This window comes from Amblyomma americanum, chromosome 11, assembly GCF_052857255.1.
Source record: "Amblyomma americanum isolate KBUSLIRL-KWMA chromosome 11, ASM5285725v1, whole genome shotgun sequence".
In the NCBI taxonomy this organism is placed as follows: Eukaryota; Metazoa; Arthropoda; class Arachnida; order Ixodida; family Ixodidae; genus Amblyomma; species Amblyomma americanum.
In genome coordinates this window covers 94,837,891-94,858,923 of record NC_135507.1, presented here as the reverse complement: position 1 = coordinate 94,858,923, position 21,033 = coordinate 94,837,891, and the positions used below count along the sequence as shown (strand labels likewise).

Genomic DNA, 21,033 nt, shown 5'->3' with positions numbered 1-21,033 from the left:
CTTTGGAGGAGTAATTTACAGCGCTGCGCATCCACCCGAAATTTCGCCTACCTCCCATTTTGTTAATAATCACTGAACGAATGAGACGAACTCTCCACTTTGTCACCTGCCAAAGGGTGGCAGGTGGAAGCTATAGGCTTTAGAGAACGCCGCCGAAACACTTTTCTTCTGAAATGAGGTCTCTAAAGCTAAGGAACAGATAACTTCCCCTCATTCATTCACCCTTAGAAAGGCAGTGCTGGCGGACGAGAGACAAGGACAAGGGGTCGGCACAACTGCGCTCCGTTATCCGCCAGCGCTGCCTTTCTCAGAATGATAAATGCCCACCCCCTTTGTCAGCAACATACCTCACTCACTCAGGCTCCAAGTCGGTCGTTCGGCCGGCCGGCCGGCCGGTCACTCACTCACTCACTCACTCACTCACTCACTCACTCACTCACTCACTCACTCACTCACTCACTCACTCACTCACTCACTCACTCACTCACTCACTCACTCACTCACTCACTCACTCACTCACTCACTCACTCACTCACTCACTCACTCACTCACTCACTCACAGTTACATCGAACTGCTGCAAAGAAACGCGTACGCTGCCTTCACTAGGATACTTCTTCCCGCAACAACGCTAAACTAATCATTCCTACATGCTCCTTTACCTATCGCTTTAATGCGTTCCCATCTTTTGCCCATTTTGATTCCTTCCCGAACGCATCCCTCGTTTCCGTCACATTTCCAATTTCCGTCGAACGCTAACGATCACCGACTGCCGTTGCAAAAACCGTTCCATTCACCAGCACCGACGAACGCGCGGTCCCACCTCCTTTTCTAGAGAACCGGGTTTTTCAATTTCTACAACCCGGCCTCAGTCTTTGTTTTGCAAACGCACGAACATGCTCTGAGCCCCCCACCCCCCTCCCCCACTCATTCGCTGACGCACGCGTTTTACACTCGAGCGCACACCGCCGTCTGCTCATCACCACAACGCGTCTGGGCGCAGGCAGGCCAACCGTCAGCCGCCCAGCAGAGCAAAGGTCAAAGGTCAAGTTTCTCCTCGTCGTCTTCACTGAGGCATCATCAGGGACGCCACGAGCGAGCTTACTTTAGTGGAGGGGAGGCTGCTAGATGGAGATCGCCGAGTAGGCTTCTTACTCGGATCTGTAGCGACCGTTCCTTCCGCCGCTTTACTCATCTACTATTTACTTGCCCCCCGGCACTCAGTCGCCCTCGACGTAGTCTGCGTTCCTACCGCTGGAACGGGAGTGCGACGCGACGGTCTAGCATTGCTTCGCAGCCGGTAGGAAAAGGTCAGCGAGCCCCTTCGCAGACTCGAGGAACTTTTGAAAACACCCTGGCCGCCTGCATTCCACTTCACCCTAATTTATGTTGTTATTTACCTCTGTCCTTTTTCTTTCACGAGGCGAGCTACAGTTTTGTGCAGTAAAGTGTACCGACATTCACTTGAGCCGGTTCCTTCGTAAAAAATGAACGGGCTGTTTACTGTCACCAGAATGTCAAATCGGCTTTCCACTCGAGAGAAGGGGGCTGGTGTTTCGAACTTGCTCGAAAAAATACAACGTTCAGTTCTAGCTCTACTGAGAACAAAAAAGAAAGGGAAACGGACAAATATATGCACGAATGCGCTTGTGTTGTTTCGCTATACGGTACATCAGCGAGGCCATTTGTTGCTAGACATTTCCTTCCTACTTTTATATTTCTCTTTTGTTTACAAAACTAACTATGGGGGGGGGGGGGGGGGTACGAGTAAGACCTTAGTGGTTGAAGGCTTCGCGGTGGAATTGACCTCCTGCGGTTTTCACACATGCCCTAGAACTTCAGTACTTAAGAGCGCTTATGCATTTCGCCTCGATCGATGGTGGTGGCGGTGACTTCTTTGGCTCAAGGGCATCTGCGGCCAAAGAGCGCCATGGCACAAAGTATTTTTGTTTGCTCAAGTTGTGGTCAAAGACCCAGTGCTAAAGCTTTTCACCCTGATTAAGCCGAACGTCAAGCCAAGGCAAGCTTGTGCCCATTGCATCACGTTTCGCCTCTATCTGTTTTGTTCCAGCCGCGGTGGCTCAGTGTTTAGGGCGCTCGACTACTGAACCGGAGTTCCCGGGTTGTAACAGGACCGCGGCGAGTGCGTTTTTATGGAGGAAAAACGCCAAGGCGCTCGTGTGCTGTGCGATGTCAGTGCACGTTAAAGATCTCAAGGTGGCCGAAATTATTCCGGAGCCCTCCACTACGGCACCTACTTCTTTCTTTCTTCTTTCACTCCCTCCTTTATCCCTTCCCTTACGGTGCGGTTCAGATGTCCAACTATATATGAGACTGATACTGCGCCATTTCCTTTCCCCAAAAACCAATTATACAATTTTTGACGATTTGAAGACTCAGTGTAAGAGAGCGGAATGCTCAGAACCACAACAGAAGAGAACAAATTTATTTATTTATTTCGAATACTTTCCAGGCCCGAAGGCATTACAGAAAGGAGTGGTATTGGTACTTAACAAAAACAGTGCATATTATACAATATTATTTTACAAAGTGACAGAAAACACAGTGGTCTTGAAGTTGTTAATGTCAGAAATGGCAGCGATGGAGGGAGGAAGGTCGTTCCAGTTTGCGCTGGTTTTGGAAATAAATGAGTTTTGACACGTTTTTGTTCTGAAAAATGGGACAGCAACTTTAAACATGTGGTCAGAACGGAAGGATATGTATGATGGGCGAGCAAAAAGATGATCCTTTAACACAGGGTTATGATGGTACATTCTATGAAAAAGACCAAGTCGAAAGCATTTACGGCGTGAAGAAAGGTCCGGCAGGGCAAGGGTGCTTTTCATGGAAGTAATGCAGGCGCGACGGGAATAGTTAGATAAGATAAAAAGGTGCTGCTTGATTTTGAATGGATTCAAGTGTATTAGTGTGATCTGAATGGGACCCCACACTGCGCATGCATATTCTAGTTTTGGCTGCACTAATGTTTTGTACAATGTTAGTTTTATCGGCAGAGGCGCAGCAAAGAAATTTCGACGTAGGTACCCAAGAACCCGCTTAGCGTTATTAGTGACGTGTTCGACGTGCATATGCCATGATAGGTTACGTGAAATATGAACACCTAGGTATCTGTATGAGTTGACGGATTTAAGCGAAGTGTCGCGAAGAAAGTAAGTGCGCGTGTTGTCAGGGATGTTGGTGCGACGCGATACATGCATTGTTTTACATTTGTTAGCATTTAGTCGCATGAACCATTTATCGCACCAGTTAGATATGCTGTTAAGATCTTCTTGAAGCTTAATAGAATCTGTGTGACCAGTTATTTTGCGATAAACGACGCAGTCATCGGCGAAAAGCCTGATAGATGAATGGGAAATGCATTTAGGAAGGTCGTTAATGTAGATAAGGAACAGAAGATGTCCCTGTACCGATCCCTTGGGTACGCCCGATGTTACGGAAATGTGAGAAGACGAACAGTCGTTAGCAGAAACGTACTGAGTTCGATTTGACAAAAAGCTTTAAATCCAGTTTAGAACATTTGGATCAATGTTAAGCATGCTGAGTTTAAGAATTAGGAGATCATGTGAAACAGTATCGAAAGCTTTCGCAAAGTCCAAAAACACGCAATCTTCATCGAAGCTCATGTCAGCATAGGTAAACAGGTCATTAGTAAAACATATAAGTTGTGTTTCGCATGAGAACGTCTTTCTAAAACCATGTTGTTCAGCCGCAAAGAAGGAATTAGACCCAAGGAAATTGACGAGATGAGAATATATAACATGCTCCAAAAGTTTACATAGAATACTTTTGGGTGATATAGGGCGACAGTTTTCGGGGGAATGAGTGTTACCTGATTTAGGGACCGGAACAACCTTGCCAATCCTCCAATCGCTTGTGAGTACTGAGGAACCTAGAGACTGTGAAAAAAGCATCGAAATCATAATTGCAGAATACGGTTGAGTAATTTTGACCATTTTACAAATGATTGAATCTTCACCCGATGAAGAAGATATTTTCACGCTTTCAATCACCTTTGCAATGCCGGCCCAATCTATAGAAATAGAATTCATTGGCAAGTAAGAGTAATTAGGTACAGAGGGAAGAGCAGTGGGAGCACTTTTGGGGAAAACAGAACAAAATACATCATTTAAAACGGAGCAGCACTGGTTCGTAGGAATGGGGACATTGTCAGAATGGGCTAGTTTGATTACTTTGCTTTCTTTTCCACCAACAATATTCCAGAATTTGCGTGGATTAGATTGTAGAAGTGATGGAAGGGTGTTATCGAATTTTTTTTTGCATTTTTGACCGCGATAGCGTATTCTGCGTGAATGTGATGATCTGCAGCCCAGCGTTCAGGAAGGTTAGTTGCTTTGGCACGACGAAAAATACGTTTCTTTTTGTTGCGTAGGCGGCGCAGGGTTCCAGTAAACCACGGTGAAGCAGAGTTAAAAACGATCTTTCTTTTAGGCACATGGCGATATATTAGTGCAAGCAGTTTGTGCTTGCACAAAAGCCAGTTCTCTTCGACGGTACGTTTGGAAAAGTTTAGTGTGTACTAAGTAAGGAATGATTCCAGTTCAGCTTTGATGGATGTGGTATCGGCGGCATTGTAGTCACATATAGTTTTAACGACTTCCGTAGAACGAACCTTCTTATTAATTGTCAAGTGGAGAAGAGAGAGGTCACTGATTCCTTTCATGTACGTCGGAGTAGAGACCAAATCAGGGGCTCTGGTAAAAAAAAGGTCTAAAGTATTTGAGGAGCTACTCGTAGTGCGTGCAGGTTCATGAATCAGCTGTGTTAGATTGAAGTCGGCGCAGATGTCTAAAAAAATGGATGCATTCGGAGGATGGCTGCTTAAGAGAGGGAACACCGGATTTCCACACTATATTTGAAAAATTGAAATCACCTAGAAAGAATAAATGTGATTTTGGGTATCGGACAATTAATTTGTTAAGAACATCATGAAGATCAGTGCAAAAAGTAGCTGGTGAGGATGGGGACCTATAACAAGCACAAAAGATAAGGTCGCCTGTTGGAAAAGCTACATGAGTGCAAACTATTTCTAGCGGTGAATCAATGGGGATTGCGAAGGAATTGATAAGAGAGTTCACGGCAATGAGTACACCTCCGCCAGCACGGAAATCGCGATCGAATCTGTAAAAGTTAAGTTTTTTCACAGTCTGATATTTCACTATTTTTTATTTTTGCTGAGAGCCACGTTTCAGTAAGGAAAACTATATCAGCTGAGCATGCGTCGATATGGGATGACAGTGATGTGCGTTTGTTGGCGATACTTCGAACATTCGTGAAAAGAAGCGATATGCAGTTTGTTTGTCTTCGAGCATGAGATAGTTATGCTGAACCTGAATGTGGACAGGGTGAAACCGGTGATGCGTTGACTGTTTTGGGTTCAATCGAGCTCCTAGCTGGTCCGATCTCGCATACTTCGTCTGTGGTTGTGCTATACACGTAGCATTTATTACCTATGATCTGTTTGTTATGTCGCAAAGAATAGGACTGACCGCTAGCCTTTCCAAAGTGAGTTAGTGCTTTCCTCGATCGACGGGTAGCTTTGCAAAAATCTTCGCCGATTGAAATACCCTCCCCTTTAAACTTTGCTTTTTGGGAAAGTATGTAATCTCTCATTTTAGAAGAGGCAAACTTGGCAATAACAGGCCGTGTCTTGCCGGCATTAAATGTTCCTAATCTATGAGCTCTATGAATTGAGACTTCCGAGGAATTCATGTTGAGACACTTGTAAAGAAAATGATGTATCTGGGCTTCTGATTGTACCCACGTCTATGATAAGTTGTCTGAGATTCCATAAAAAATTAAGTTTATCGCGTCTTGATTGGTCTTCCAGAACGTCTAGCCTTGACGCGAGCACAGCGTTTTCATTTGAAATTGCTTCTTGGACTGCGCTAGTAATATCTGTTCCTGAAGGCGTATTTTCAAGGGACTCGACCGCGGCTTCCACGGCAGCCACTCTATTGGATAGGTCGGAAACAGTTTCAGTAAGGGTTTCATGGTTGACCTTAAGTTCCGCTATGGCATTCATCATTTTATTATGACGCGCGTCAAACTTGGACGACAAAGCAGCTATAGCGGCCATAACTTCACTGTGCTGATTATCAGCGTTTCCAGGACCTGGATTTAACTCCACGTCCCCGGAAAGTAATAGCGACATAGCAACAGATACACAATCGTTCATAGTGGCAACCAGCACTAGTGGGCAAGGGAAGAGCAGCATACAGACATTGTTTGTACGTTTGCAAAGTAGCGATTCAGATTGACTAACCTGCTCAAGAAAGCAGAAAGGAATGCTTAACAGCAACCGCATGGTAGCTGCTCTCTCGTGCCCACTGGAAGCGCCTTGGAGGGACCAGTTGCTTAAATCTGGCCGCTGCAGTGCTGCCGCTGGCGGCAGTGTCGATGTCCCACTAGACAGGGGCGTGAAGATGACGTCTTCGGTGATGAGATAACGAAGGCTGTTGTTGGCTGTTGGGGGCGGTAGATGCAGCAGGAAATACGATGCCGATGTAGACGTGACATACGTGTCAGACGGTGAAAGCCATGAGCCGAGAACAGCAAACTGCACAAGAAAGCAGAAAAGAGTTCTTAGCAGCAACCGCATGGTAGCTGCTCTCCCGTGCCCACTGGAAGCGCCTTGGAGGGACCTGTTGCTTAAATCTGGCCGCTGCAGTGCTGCCGCTGGCGGCAGTGTCGATGTCCCACTAGACAAGGGCATGAAGATGACGTCTTCGGTGATGAGATAACGAAGGCTGTTGTTGGCTGTTGGGGGCGGTAGATGCAGCAGGAAATACGATGCCGATGTAGACGTGACATACGTGTCAGACGGTGAAAGCCATGAGCCGAGAACAGCAAACTGCACAAGAAAGCAGAAAAGAGTTCTTAGCAGCAACCGCATGGTAGCTGCTCTCCCGTGCCCACTGGAAGCGCCTTGGAGGAACCAGTTGCTTAAATCTGGCCGCTGCAGTGCTGCCGCTGGCGGCAGTGTCGATGTCCCACTAGACAAGGGCGTGAAGATGGCGTCTTCGGTGATGAGATAACGAAGGCTGTTGTTGGCTGTTGGGGGCGGTAGATGCAGCAGGAAATACGATGCCGATGTAGACGTGACATACGTGTCAGACGGTGAAAGTCATGAGCCGAGAACAGCAAACTGCACAAGAAAGCAGAAAAGAGTTCTTAGCAGCAACCGCATGGTAGCTGCTCTCCCGTGCCCACTGGAAGCGCCTTGGAGGAACCAGTTGCTTAAATCTGGCCGCTGCAGTGCTGCCGCTGGCGGCAGTGTCGATGTCCCACTAGACAAGGGCGTGAAGATGGCGTCTTCGGTGATGAGATAACGAAGGCTGTTGCTGGCTGTTGGGGGCGGTAGATGCAGCAGGAAATACGATGCCGATGTAGACGTGACATACGTGTCAGACGGTGAAAGTCATGAGCCGAGAACAGCAAACTGCACAAGAAAGCAGAAAGGAGTTCTTAGCAGCAACCGCATGGCAGCTGCTCTCCCGTGCCCACTGGAAGCGCCTTGGAGGGACCAGTTGCTTAAATCTGGCCGCTGCAGTGCTGCCGCTGGCGGCAGTGTCGAAGTCCCACTAGACAAGGGCGTGAAGATGACGTCTTCGGTGATGAGATAACGAAGGCTGCTGTTGGCTGTTGGGGGCGGTAGATGCAGCAGGAAATACGATGCCGATGTAGACGTGACACACGTGTCAGACGGTGAAAGCCATGAGCCGAGAACAGCAAACTGCACAAGAAAGCAGAAAGGAGTTCTTAGCAGCAACCGCATGGTAGCTGCTCTCCCGTGCCCACTGGAAGCGCCTTGGAGGAACCAGTTCCTTAAATCTGGCCGCTGCAGTGCTGCCGCTGGCGGCAGTGTCGATGTCCCACTAGACAAGGGCGTGAAGATGGCGTCTTCGGTGATGAGATAACGAAGGCTGTTGTTGGCTGTTGGGGGCGGTAGATGCAGCAGGAAATACGATGCCGATGTAGACGTGACATACGTGTCAGACGGTGAAAGTCATGAGCCGAGAACAGCAAACTGCACAAGAAAGCAGAAAAGAGTTCTTAGCAGCAACCGCATGGTAGCTGCTCTCCCGTGCCCACTGGAAGCGCCTTGGAGGAACCAGTTGCTTAAATCTGGCCGCTGCAGTGCTGCCGCTGGCGGCAGTGTCGATGTCCCACTAGACAAGGGCGTGAAGATGGCGTCTTCGGTGATGAGATAACGAAGGCTGTTGCTGGCTGTTGGGGGCGGTAGATGCAGCAGGAAATACGATGCCGATGTAGACGTGACATACGTGTCAGACGGTGAAAGTCATGAGCCGAGAACAGCAAACTGCACAAGAAAGCAGAAAGGAGTTCTTAGCAGCAACCGCATGGCAGCTGCTCTCCCGTGCCCACTGGAAGCGCCTTGGAGGGACCAGTTGCTTAAATCTGGCCGCTGCAGTGCTGCCGCTGGCGGCAGTGTCGAAGTCCCACTAGACAAGGGCGTGAAGATGGCGTCTTCGGTGATGAGATAACGAAGGCTGTTGCTGGCTGTTGGGGGCGGTAGATGCAGCAGGAAATACGATGCCGATGTAGACGTGACATACGTGTCAGACGGTGAAAGCCATGAGCCGAGAACAGCAAACTGCACAAGAAAGCAGAAAGGAGTTCTTAGCAGCAACCGCATGGTAGCTGCTCTCCCGTGCCCACTTATGGATGGATGGCTATGAGACATCCGCCTTGAGTGAATTCACTACTTCAACACAAATCTGTTGCGCAATCGGAGGCGCGGTGCTAACGCTGCCCGCTCCGTCAAAAACGCATTGATTGCCTGTCACTTTTTTCTGGGGGGCTGTAAGCGCTCTAAATTTTCTCTCCAGCTCTCCCGCCGTAGCACACTATCTCCAAGCCTGGTTGACGTGTACACCCTGAATGCGATATCAGAAAGATTTAGCATACCGGGGACGTATTAGCGTAGACGTATACCGCCGTCCGGTAAACCGGTATACGTCTAGGCAAATACGGCTCAGATATGCTAAATCTCTATATGAGACACCTTTAGCAATACCATATACCGTCTTAAGGTCATCGTAACCGAAGTACAGGTGTCCACCCACCGCCAGTCCACACACGCCGATTGGTCCTGAGGGAGCCGGCCCCGCGCAGGGCGGATGGACGGATGGATGGATGAATGAATAAGGCTGAACCCTTTAAATCGGGTGGTGGTTCAAGCCACCTAGTCATGACTTGTGAAATTTTACTCCTGTCTTGATTTTAGCCGCCTGTCAGATAACCTTCGCTTCTACCCGCTTAACATCTACTTTGCCTTCCCTGTCCTTAAACCCCAATGCCTTGAATAAATCAGCCCTGCATCTTTACACTGCAGGTTGAAGAATTTATAGAAAACTATCAAGTGTTCAGCCGTTTTCTCCTCCTCTCCGCACGCAACGCATACCGTGTCTATCTCGTGGTAGCTGACTCCATATGTCTTAGTCCGCAAAACTCTCGTCCTGGAATCAAACAGAGAGCTTCCCCTACAATTATCATAGATATTTTCTTTGGCAATTGCCTGCTTAAACATCCTGTATGTTCCCAGCGCCGGTTTCGTCAGCATCCCTGTTTTACACAGAGCTCTGTCTTTTTCTTTAACCTTTTTCTTAACCGATAGTTGATGATTTGCCCCTTTACTGCTGTCCAGATATTTGCTTGTCAATTTTCTAGTTCGTTTTCTCCATTTCGTGTCTACATTCCTCATGTGAAGGAACCTGAAAACTTTCCTAGACCGCACCCCGCCGCGGTGGCTCAGTGGTTAGGGCGCTCGACTACTGATCCGGAGTTCCCAGGCTCGAACCCGACCGCGGCGGCTGCGTTTTTATGGAGGAAAAACGCTAAGGCGCCCGTGTGCTGTGCGATGTCAGTGCACGTTAAAGATCCCCAGGTGGTCGAAATTATTCCGGAGCCCTCCACTACGGCACCTATTCTTCCTTTCTTCTTTCACTCCCTCCTTTATCCCTTCCCTTACGGCGCGGTTCAGGTGTCCAAAGAATATGAGACAGAAACTGCGCCATTTCCTTTCCCCAAAAAACCAATTATTCCTAGACCGCAGCTTTTTCCCCGTTTTTCTCAATCATTCACAAATGCTATCTTACTGCTAGCTTCTCTGCTCTCGAATGACGCCCATCCCACATCACCCCGTATCCCCTGATTTGGTGTATTGCCAGGTGCTCCCAAAGCTAGCCTCCCCAAGCCGCGTTGTTTGATTTCTGACCTTGCTTAAGGAGGAGGAGGAGGAGGAAAATTTATTAAAGTGAAGCGGAGGTGGGCGAGCTTATGGGTGAGACCCTCATTCCAGGGCTCCACTGGCTTAAGCTGGCTGCGGACCTGTTGTATCACGGCCCGTTGGTCCTCCAGGTTATCGCTGGTCAGCAGCGCCTCCCATCGCTCATAAGACGTGTTTTCCGTCTGTAGAGTGTTTGGTTTGGCCCCACATCCAGGGGAAATGTGGAAGAGTGTAGGGGGTGCCTGGCATCAGGGACAGGTGTCGGAGTATAATGTTGGGGGTATGAGATGTAGTCTATGGCGGTTTGAAAATGTGTTCGTCTGTATCTGCCGCCAAGAGACGGCATCTGGGGTGTCTAATTTCCTATGAGGTGGAGGGAAGCGTCTCATTTGAAGACGCTGAAGCTCGAGGCGTTCGTTATACCTAGAATGTAGAGGGGTGGAAGTGGGCACGATTTGTGGCCCCGCTCGGTTGATGATACCTCAAGCTAGAGCATGTGCCCTCTCATTTCCCTCCAGTCCCTCGTGGCCTGGGGTTCAGGTGGTTTGGAGCTGCTTGGTGAGGGGTGTAGTGCCCATGAGCCGAATGACATGCTTGGGAACTCGGCCTCTCAGGAAGTTTTGACACGCGTGTTGCGAGTCTGTGATCACATGAGCGCTTTGGCCTTGGGACTAGTAATGCCTAATGGCAATGGCCGCGGCGGTGGCCTCCGCGGCAACTGATGTTTCGGCCCTTACAGAAGCAGTGACTAGAGTGGACAAGCGGTGGTACACTGCCGCTACTGCGTACCTGTCATGGTCCGGGTATGCTGCAGCGTCAACATAAACCACGTTCGGAGAATTGGCTAGGATACTCGTCAGTAGGATACTCGCGCTCGTCGTCTGCATGTGTGAACGTCTTTAAGCAAATGTTTCGGTATCGGGGCCACACTGATGTATTTCCCGTGCTGTTTTTCTAGCGAGGATTGAGCGCGGATGTTCGCAACTGTGCCTGCTCGGTGTAGGATAGCTCGTCCAGCTTGGGTGGTCTGAAGTCTTAGTGTTTGAGATGCACGGATGGCTTCTGTTAGTTCCGCAAAGGTGTTGAAGATCCCTAGTGCGGTCAGACGCTCTGTCGAGGTGTTTTTAGGAAGGGCCGTGTTGTATACCCCTCTTAACATCTGGTCTCCTTCACAGGACCGCATTGTCGAAAGTCAGACTAGGAACCATCACCCCTTTCCAGATCCCTCTTACCACTTCATACCTATTGTAATTCCACAGTGCCATATTCCCCCCCCCCCCCTACATCCCCTCCCCACCCCCTTCCCTGGCCCCAAGAGTGATGCCCAAAGGGCCAACATACGTCGGGACCAGTATCCCCCCCCTCCTCTTCATAGTAACAACAACCACCACCACCATATTTTTCAGGCAGCTGCCGGGTACATGGCGCCATCTGGCGCCCTTAAGGCGAATTGCGCATGCGCACTGATGGCGCGCGGGCTCCCGGTTCTGCGGTAACGATAACGCTAACATGGCACACAGTATGCTAAAGGTGTCTATTGAAAGCCTTCTCTTCCTTCGCAACCTCCTTCCCTTCTTCCTTTCGTCAATACACACGTTGAATATTAGCGTAACAAGCTACAACTGTTTGCCCTCAGGCCAACCCCTTCGCCATTCCCGCAATATGGACCTTACCGCTAGTAATAATAAATAATACTTGGTTTTGGGGAAAGGAGATGGCGCAGTATCTTCCTCACGTATCGTTGGACACCTGAACCGCGCCGTAAAGGAAGGGGTAAAGGTGCCGTAGTGGAGGGCTCCGGAATAATTTCGACCACCTCGGGATCTTTAACGTGCACTGACATCGCACAGCACACAGGCGCCTTATCGTTTTTCCTCCATAAAAACGGAGCCGCCGTGGTCGGGTTCGAATCCGGGAACTCCGGAAACCGCTAGCGCCAATAATGTTTTGGAGGCGCGCCACTCACTCTAGACCTTGCGACAAAGTCGATTCTTCGTTCTTAGTAAAACCGGCTTCCCAAAGAGGGCTTGCTATAAAATAACAGATCCGTTCCTCGGCCAACGGCCTGGTGGGCACACGTGCGTTCTTCATCGTGTTAGTGCTCGAGGAAGCGTGTATTGAGGGCGACGGCTCAGAAAACAGCTCCCGGCGTACGACGGAGCGAATTGATTCGCCCTTCGGCTTCAAGAGAGCGCTTACGCTTATCAACTGGGACAAGGGCCCTTGTGAAGGAGGGGCTGAAAACGCCGAAAAAACACGGCGCTCGTGGAAATCAAGGCGTACACACTCTGCTCTGCGCTCTTTCAAGACGCTCCAGGAAAACAGCTTTGATTGAGGCACTCGAGAAAAGTCGACGAGGAGGAAACGAGTGCAAAGAAAAGCGGCGTGTGTCCGACATATGATTTTAATTTTTTTTACTTTTTTAGTGATTAGGTGACTCGAGAGCGACCAGCTTGAAGTGGTTGGATACACGCCGGTGACCTGGTTCCACCTACGATCAGCTTGCTAAAAAAAGAAAAAAGGCTCTTGAAAGCAAGTGGGCGAGATATATTGCGAGAAATAGTTGTTAAGGGCGGATGGCGCCCATCAAAGAAATACTATTTCCGTTTTCTGTATATGTGCGTATGTTTTTGTTTACTGTTCGCTAATCTATCGGGTTTTAGAAAGCGCTTGTGTATGTCGATGATTGAGCCCTTATTTTGTCATTTTTTCGAGCATTTTTTTATCTGTCATGCATACCTGTACGAAACTATTTCAGAAGGCCTTGAATCGTACTAAAGGAAATGGTTTCCAAATGGATTTGTGTTTTAAGCGTTGAAGCAGAGTTACTGAGGCTGTGCGTGTTGATCGAGTGAAGTGATTTTGCCAAACTCTCTTTTCATGAGGTGAATGAGCCGCCGTGGGGGCTCAGCGGTTATGGCGCTCGGCTGCTGCCCAGAAAAACGCGGGTTCGATCCCGGCGGCGGCTGTCGAATTTTGATGGAGGCGAAATGCTAGAGGCCCGTGCACTGTGCGATGTCTGTGCACGTTAAAGACCCCTAAGTGCTCGAAATTATTGCGGAGACCTCCACTACGGCGTCCTACATAGCCTGAGTCGCTTTGGGACTTTAAATCCCATAAACCAACCTCTCCGAGGTGAATGCAATCTGGGGCAGCGTTATTTTTTCTCCGTGACTGTTTGCACATGGCACGGACGCTCAGTGACGCTTTCTACAAGTGACACCAAAGTTGTCCATTGCATGGAATATCCGTCTGTGACTTCATTAATGTTACCTCGCCTCATCAGTGATAACAACGGATGCTTTACTCTAAAACAAAGTGGCACATCCCAGAAGTTGGTTCTTGTTTTCAAATGAACCAAGCAAATATTTGCACCTTCCTCTTCGTCGCGACAACTTCTATAATGGTTCTGCAGCGCCGTGTCTTTCACCGAACATTTATTCGTCACCAGCATTGCACTCATGGCCGGGGGTGAAACAATACCGATGTTTCAGCCTCGCAGTTCGCTACGAAATGCCGTCTCCTTCTATAACAGCTGCCCTTAAGCATGCGCTATATTCTACAATTGCTTACTTTGTGTTGCGCCGATTGTATATGAACATTTAATACTAGAATTGATTAATCAATGTCCCTTGGACTAAAAGGGTAAGCTATGAGACTAGATATCGGTGAATGCGGGGCAACTTTAGGCAGCAAGTGGTTGCCTGCAGCCACATCACTAGGGTTGCTAGTAGTACATTTTTCTTGCCACACTGAAGGTAAATGATTTTAAATTAATAATGATTTTAAAGAGCTTTAAGAGAGAATGCAAGCGGGGTGCCGGAAAAGGTGTTTGTGAAAAAAAGTAACGTTGTCCTGTATACTCCTTTAGGGGCTTATGTTATATCTTCTAACCATTCAGCAACCCATATAGTGCTCCCACCTACGGGTCAAGTAGATGAGTGCGCTCATAACTATTCGGAAAATCATAAAATGCGTCAAATATCGAAGGCCCACACTTGACCTTACGCATGCGTCTAAAAAAAAAATAGCAGTGGCTTAGCTCAGCTATGCCAGAATATATGTAGCGAGAGGCACGTTTCCCTGGCTGAGCTTGTTGTGGTCGCTGTATGTTTAGCAATGAGACACATTGGGCTCCATCTCGGCGGCTATGCGCCGTCTATTACGCTCGGCAGTCTGGCGTCTCCGTTTGGCAAGCCGTCCCTCTCTCTGTTCGGGCGTCTCCGCTGCTCTCCTCGCCTTCTTGCGCTCATTCTTTGTTGCGTAGCCTACTGCCAGGCGACAACCTCAGGATAGGAAGAGTTAATCTTCTCAAGTCTATACCGCCGTTTAGCAGCAGCTGGACTCTCCTTCTCTGCGTGCATGTGAAACGTTGTGATTCAGCAGCCAATAACATCTCCGTCTTTTATACGCAATGCCGCGAATGCGACGCGGGTGGTAGAGCGGCGTGCGGCGAGGCAGCTACGAAGCGCGCTGCTTCAATGGTGGAGCGGGCGCGCGGCAGTCAACGCGGCCGCACCTGCTGCTCCTCTTCGGTTGCTATGGTAACGGCGCATGCGCACACCTGGAGTCTTCCATGTACCGCGAAATGCTCGACTGGTAGCCCAGTGTAGCTCTCGCTACAATATCTACCATTTTTACGCGATAGCGTTAAAAGACCAGTTACCCGGAAAATCCGGCGTCGCCGTTGTGAGCGAAAAATAGCGTGGCATAGAGAGGCCCAGGTGTCCACCCGTCGGAGAAGCAACCAAGGTGGGCCAAAAAAGTCACGTGACCTTGTGGTGTCATCGCAACCTGCCCACCGAAAAGTGAGTAAACTGACCACCCAGGCAGGTGGCTGTTAAATTAGTGATTCTTCGCAAGAGGTTGCTCGGCAAGAGCAACTTGGGTCGCACTAGCCGCGTTACCGGTGGCAGCGCCTGCCATCTCAGGGAAGGATTGATGTGAGGATTCTCACGGGGCCTATGAATGTAAAGTTGAGAATGACAAACTCCCCATGTGCGGGCATTAACTCGTTAACGCTATATCGCGCCATATCCTTAAGGCGGTGCTTAAGTGCCCCCTCCGATGTTTTTTTTTATTTGGCATCCATTCTGCCTCACAACCTAATCTTGGCGCTGGGCATTTAAACGGGCTCGACTTCACGCTACTCGACACTGACAACGTTTCGTGCATCAGCTTTAGAAATCAAGCGTTTCAAAACGCTCAGCTTATAGCAGGTTCAAATTCAATTCAAGCCTAATACTCGTCTTACTCGGCTGTCAGAGATCTGAACTGGAAATGGCCATTATAAGCTGCCCTTTTCAAATGCGCTTTACGAGTACAGAATATTTTATTACGCGCTCTCTCATCTTCCGAAGTGTCGTTTTTATGGAGGCACAACACTAAAACGCCCGTGTGCTGTGCGATGTCAGTGCTAAAGTGTTAAAGATCCCCACGTGGTGGAAATTATTCGGGAGGCCTCCACTACGGCACCTCTTTCTTCCCTTCTTCGTTCACTCCTTCCTTTATACCTTCCCTTACGGCGTGGTTCAGGGGTCCGCCAAACTTCTGAGTGCATCGCTTTGTACGCCTATAGCTCTTGAACGCGCAAGGAATTTGATGCTAATTAGCTGAGTAGCCAGAGTAGCTTTCTCAAAATAATATGCCCTAAAAGACAACAAGCTTTCAACCATGCGAATTGGATTACTTTTCTTTATTGCGACATCATGCATTTCGGCATAAACGAAGGTCGATTTCGTCATCTGCTCAATAGCGTCACTTCCTCTCTTGTCACTGCTTAGGAGGGAGGGGGGTAAACGCCAGAAAAACAAAACAGAGGAAGTTGTATGCCTGAGCAACGCGAGAAGCGCGAAAAGTTGCCTATTACGGAAACCAACTCCTGCGTTGCTACGGTACGCTTACGATAGGACTGGCGACAGAGAACAATGTCACGTGTGGGAGAGGTCTCGAGCCCTGGCCCCTCTTACTTATGCACAGATAGAGAAAAGCAGAAAGGAAAGGGGGGGGGGGGGAGGGGGCTTGCAGGACCTCGTCTATGGTTCCCGACGCCTCCTTTTCATTTCATGAAGTGACCCAACATTGCCAGAAATATCTACTTTCTCTGTCTTACAGCTGTGCCGACGACGGCAAAGACGACGAGAGAGGGAAAAGCGGGAAAATGTGATTCCCTCGACCCTGACCTTCTTCATGGCCGCTTCCCGCCGTCGTCTCCTATTGCTTATTATTTAGTTCTTGCAATCTCTACTTGTTTTTATTTTTGTTTGTCGTCTCTTCCCTACTCCGTCGACTGCTGAACGGCGAGGTGAACCGGATACCATCTAATAAGCCCGCCGCACATAAAAGGAGATGGGGTCGAGAGGGAGCCACCGTCGATGTGGGAGTATATAGCGAGCATAAAAGAAAAAAAAAAGGATTGTTACGACGGAACCATTTCCTCTTTTTAGTTCGCCTCGGCCGTCTGTGCTGCCCTACATCGAAAGAAACGTGCAGTCATTTGAAAGGTACGGATATGCTGGCTCCTTTACTGGTTCAGTCCCCAAAGCTATGATTCTCATAGGTGTCTGCTAGAACGGATGGCTGGGTGGTTTAGTTATCGACCTGAACACACGTGGCTCCAAGAATCCGCCAATCGTGATCCGACGTTACCTTAAATCGACGCCTGATTGGTGGACGACGAGCCTGCGTAGCCTCTACAAGGCTGCACAGTTTTATGGAGTACACGCGATTCCATCTGTCTGCGCGTTTGCGTGCGTCGCTCGCATCTTCGTTTCCATTTGTATGTGCGTATTCTTTGTGCTCTGGCTTACGCCGGGATTGCGTAATAAGAGCAGCTCCGTAAGCTATGATGCCGTCAGCGAGGGAGTGTTGCCAACGCGAGCAACAAAGAAAAAAGAAGAAAAGCCAGGAAGGGTGCGCAACAAGAAACTTTTTTTCCTGGCTCTCATTCAGATTCCTTTCTTCTTTCTTTCAGTCTCTCTCTCTATCTATCTATCTCCCTCTACCTGCGTGGGCGTTTTCTCATTTGTGACCGGTAGCGCGGCGGGGGAATTTCGCATAGCCTTTTGTATGTACGTACATACTCATGGCTTCAGACGTCTCGAAACTCCACGTGTGGGCACCTGAACGTTCTCCAACTCCGGTGAAGTTCTTACGCTGCTGTAAATTGTGCGGGCGCAGAGACTAAAGCTTGTCAAAGCATACGAATCACAAAGGTATGAATTGAGACAGGGAGGTGTCTCGAGGCAATAAAACGGAAATGGGAACTAGAAGAACGAGAAAGCGGTTACGTCTATAAATGAGTGGAAGGCGACACAGGTAACGGTTGACTTTCTTCCATCAACTTTTGATTCTGCGAAACGGTGATTTCTTACGCGCATGCTTGCTTGCTTGCTTGCTGCATCATACAATTGCACATGCCCACACAGGGGGATTGGCCAAGAATTGGGGGGCAGAGAGATTTTTTTCAGATAAATATTTCCTGTACGAAAATAAAATGAATGCTGAGGAAGCAAGAAGTAAACAGAAAGGAACAGCGAAATGAAACGGGAAATGCATAACGCACGCAGGAGATCGAGAGTGATGTTTATAGCCGAGTGGTTAAATGATAATGATAATTGTAAGAACAAAAATCAAATTAAAAAATAATTATCAAGGTAGCCGATTGGATTCCATGAAAAATTTTTGGACGGCGGTAAAAACAGACTTGTGGCTGTACCCAAGTATGGTGGCTCCAAACGACAATTCAGAACACGGTTCAGAACATTTTCAGAACACGGTTATATATAATTGGTTTTTGGGAAATAGAAATGGCGCAGTATCTGTCTCACCATTTCTATTCCCAAAAAACCAATTTTAATATAACCGTGTTCTGAAAATGTCAGTTTTCAAAAGTTTTTCTGCTTGTTTCGAAAAAAAAAAAAACTGCCCAGGCCAGTACAAAGCTTAGGCTCTGTTCTATTTGCAAGTGGAAGAAAAAATTTAAATTGCAGATGTATTATATCGGATACCCAGATATTCTGGACAAGCTTTTTTCAATTTAAAGTTAATTATGAAAGCAATTTTGCGCATATCATATAACAATGCACAATAACGATCAATATATCCGCAGATTCTCGCTTGGGACGCTTGTAAAGTTATCTGGTGTTGGTAGCAGCGGGCGGCAGAAGGTTAGGCTCGCGGAGGAGATTAAGAAGTTTGCAGGCATACGGTTACAAAATTCCAATTCCTCAGTTCATAAAGAGATGCGTTCACGTGAACTACATCCCAGCAGCCTAACACTGCGCTACAAGGATAAAGAGATCGTCACATCTACTAATCCTCCAGTAAACACCGCCTGTTTACAGGACTTCACTCAGGAGATGAACTGCAAAGCATGATCAATGAGTTAGAGAAGCAGAGCAGAACAGTGGGTCTAAAATTTAACGTGCAGAAAACCGAAGTAATGTTCAGCAGTCTAGCAAGGGAACAGCAGTTCACAATTGGCAACTAAAGGCTTGAAGTGGTAAACGAACACGTCTGCTTAGGGCAGGTAGTGGCCGCTGATCCCGATCATGAGAGGGAAATAACTAGAAAGATAAGAATGGGGTGGAGCGTATATTGATATGTTCTCACATATAATGAATAGCGGGTTAACAATATCCCTCAAGAGAAAAGTCTACAATAGCTGTACCTTACAAGTGCTCACCTACGGGGCAGAAACGTGGAGGCTGACGAAAAATGTTCAGCTTAAGTTAAGGACAACACAGCGAGCCATGGAAAGGAAAATGATAGGCGTAATGTCAAGAGACCGGAAGTGGACGGAGTGGGTGAGGAAACAAACGCAGGTTAATGAAATTTTAGCCGGAATCGAGAGGAAGAGTTGAGCTTTGGCAGAACATGTAATGCGAAGGCAATATAACCGCTGGTCTTTGAGGGTAACGGAGTGGATTCCAAGAGAAGGCAAGCGTAGCGGGGGGCGGCAGCAAGTTGGGCGGGCGGATAAGATTAAGAAGTTTGCGGTCATAAGGTGGCCGTAGCTTGCAAAGGACAGGGTTAATTGGAGAGACATGGGGGAGGCCTTTGCCCTGCAGTGGGAGTATTAAGGCTGTTGATGATGATTATGATGAGTTACTTCACTTAACAATGCACCTTGTACCAGCTGCCCCAAAACGTGAGTTAGGACGTTACGTATGAATCTTGAATTGAGGACCACTGATTGTCCTCTACGATCGAAGAATTTGTTTAAATAGGTCAATAATGAATGGCTCTTTTAGGCCAGTGTGTGCCGCTTTTGAATTCCGAACCAATTGAAATTGGATTTTGGTCCCCCGAGGAACGCTTAGGCATTATGATCCGCTGTCGTGCGTTTGCGCTTGAACGTTTTTATCTTTTTGTAGGAAATCGTTACACAGTGTAAAGCCGCGAAAACTAAACGAAAACACGCTTAGCTAATAGCCATTGCGCCTTCGGGAAGAATATAACTGCATATGAATTGAGTGCACATTTGGTTTATTTTCTGAAAATTTAGGGTGGAACCATGCTTTATTCTTATTACTGACTCAAACAGAAAACAGAGAATCTGACCTGGTGAAAGAAAAGAAATCTGAATTGCCACAATACTTCCAGTGGCAAGCGATGAATCTTGACTGGGTGCAGTCAGATCATTAAGTAACTGCGCAAAAAAAAAGGACGGGACAAAAAAGAAGCAACGCACGGAAAACGGGGAGAGGAAGTTAGTTATTTATTTTTCTTATAATGTCGTGCCAACTAGCCCGTCACCGCACTCTTCTATATTGCAGTCAGATCATTTTATCCGTCAATAGCTCCAACACTGAAAGAATAATGAAATGACAATAATTAAGGGCAAAGACGTAAGCTAGTGAACATTGTTATAGACGAGCAGAAAATAAAGAAATAACCGAGTGAATGTTTTTGGGTAACAAGAGTAGCCGCAGCGCGAAAAATCGCACTTCGCAAATAAGCCAGCGGAAAACTCCAGCTCAATTACAATAATGTCCAACAAATAACAAAGGAAATCCAATTTCTTACTGCGAATGCACCAGCCACCGCCAGTTCAATTTCCCGTAACCCAATTACAGCCGATCTGCTACCATCGCCGGGCTCGTGTCAATAAAGCGAATTGTTTTTCGTAAGTCCGCCGATCCTTTTTGTTTTTCGCAATCGATGCATCGGCGCAGTGCAGCAGGCAGGATTTGAGCCGGATTACACGGCCGGGTACAACGGCAGAATTGCACTCGTCTCGCTGAGAAAAAGCCGAGCGTGAGACGACGAGTTAATCCCCGCGGGCGCCGTCCAGGCTGCTAAAGATTTGAAACGAACAAATTGACTCCCCTAAGTCGGAGCACGGGTACGAGCTCGACCGTCGCCGGCTCGTCGTGGCTGCGAAAATATTTGCTTAAGCGATCCTCCGTCTTGCCTAATAGCGTGACGAACATCGGCCGCAGGGCACTGAACCTTGTGCGCGACACGTTTTTGCGTTGTGGGCTTGCGAGATGCTCTGTTCCCATCCGACTCGATCGAGGAAAGCATGGGGGCACCCGAGAGAGGAAAGTTATGGTTAGTTGCTTACTCGTCCTTTATGTGTAATTTTGTAAACGTTCGAATTAAAATGGCTATTTGTTTCTCATTTAATTTGTTTGCACTGCTCGCCGCATAGCAGGAACTGCTGGTAGGATATGATGGCATGCCATCATACGCAGATGGCCCTGATGGCGTTCCGAAGACGGACATCATCTGGTTGTCC

General features: G+C 48.0%; 1 pseudogene; it reads right to left on the bottom strand.

Moving 5' to 3' along the window:
* Positions 1–1,836: 1,836 nt before the first annotated feature.
* Positions 1,837–7,814, bottom strand: LOC144109811 (uncharacterized; annotated as a pseudogene).
* Between the last annotated feature and the right edge of the window lie 13,219 nt (positions 7,815–21,033).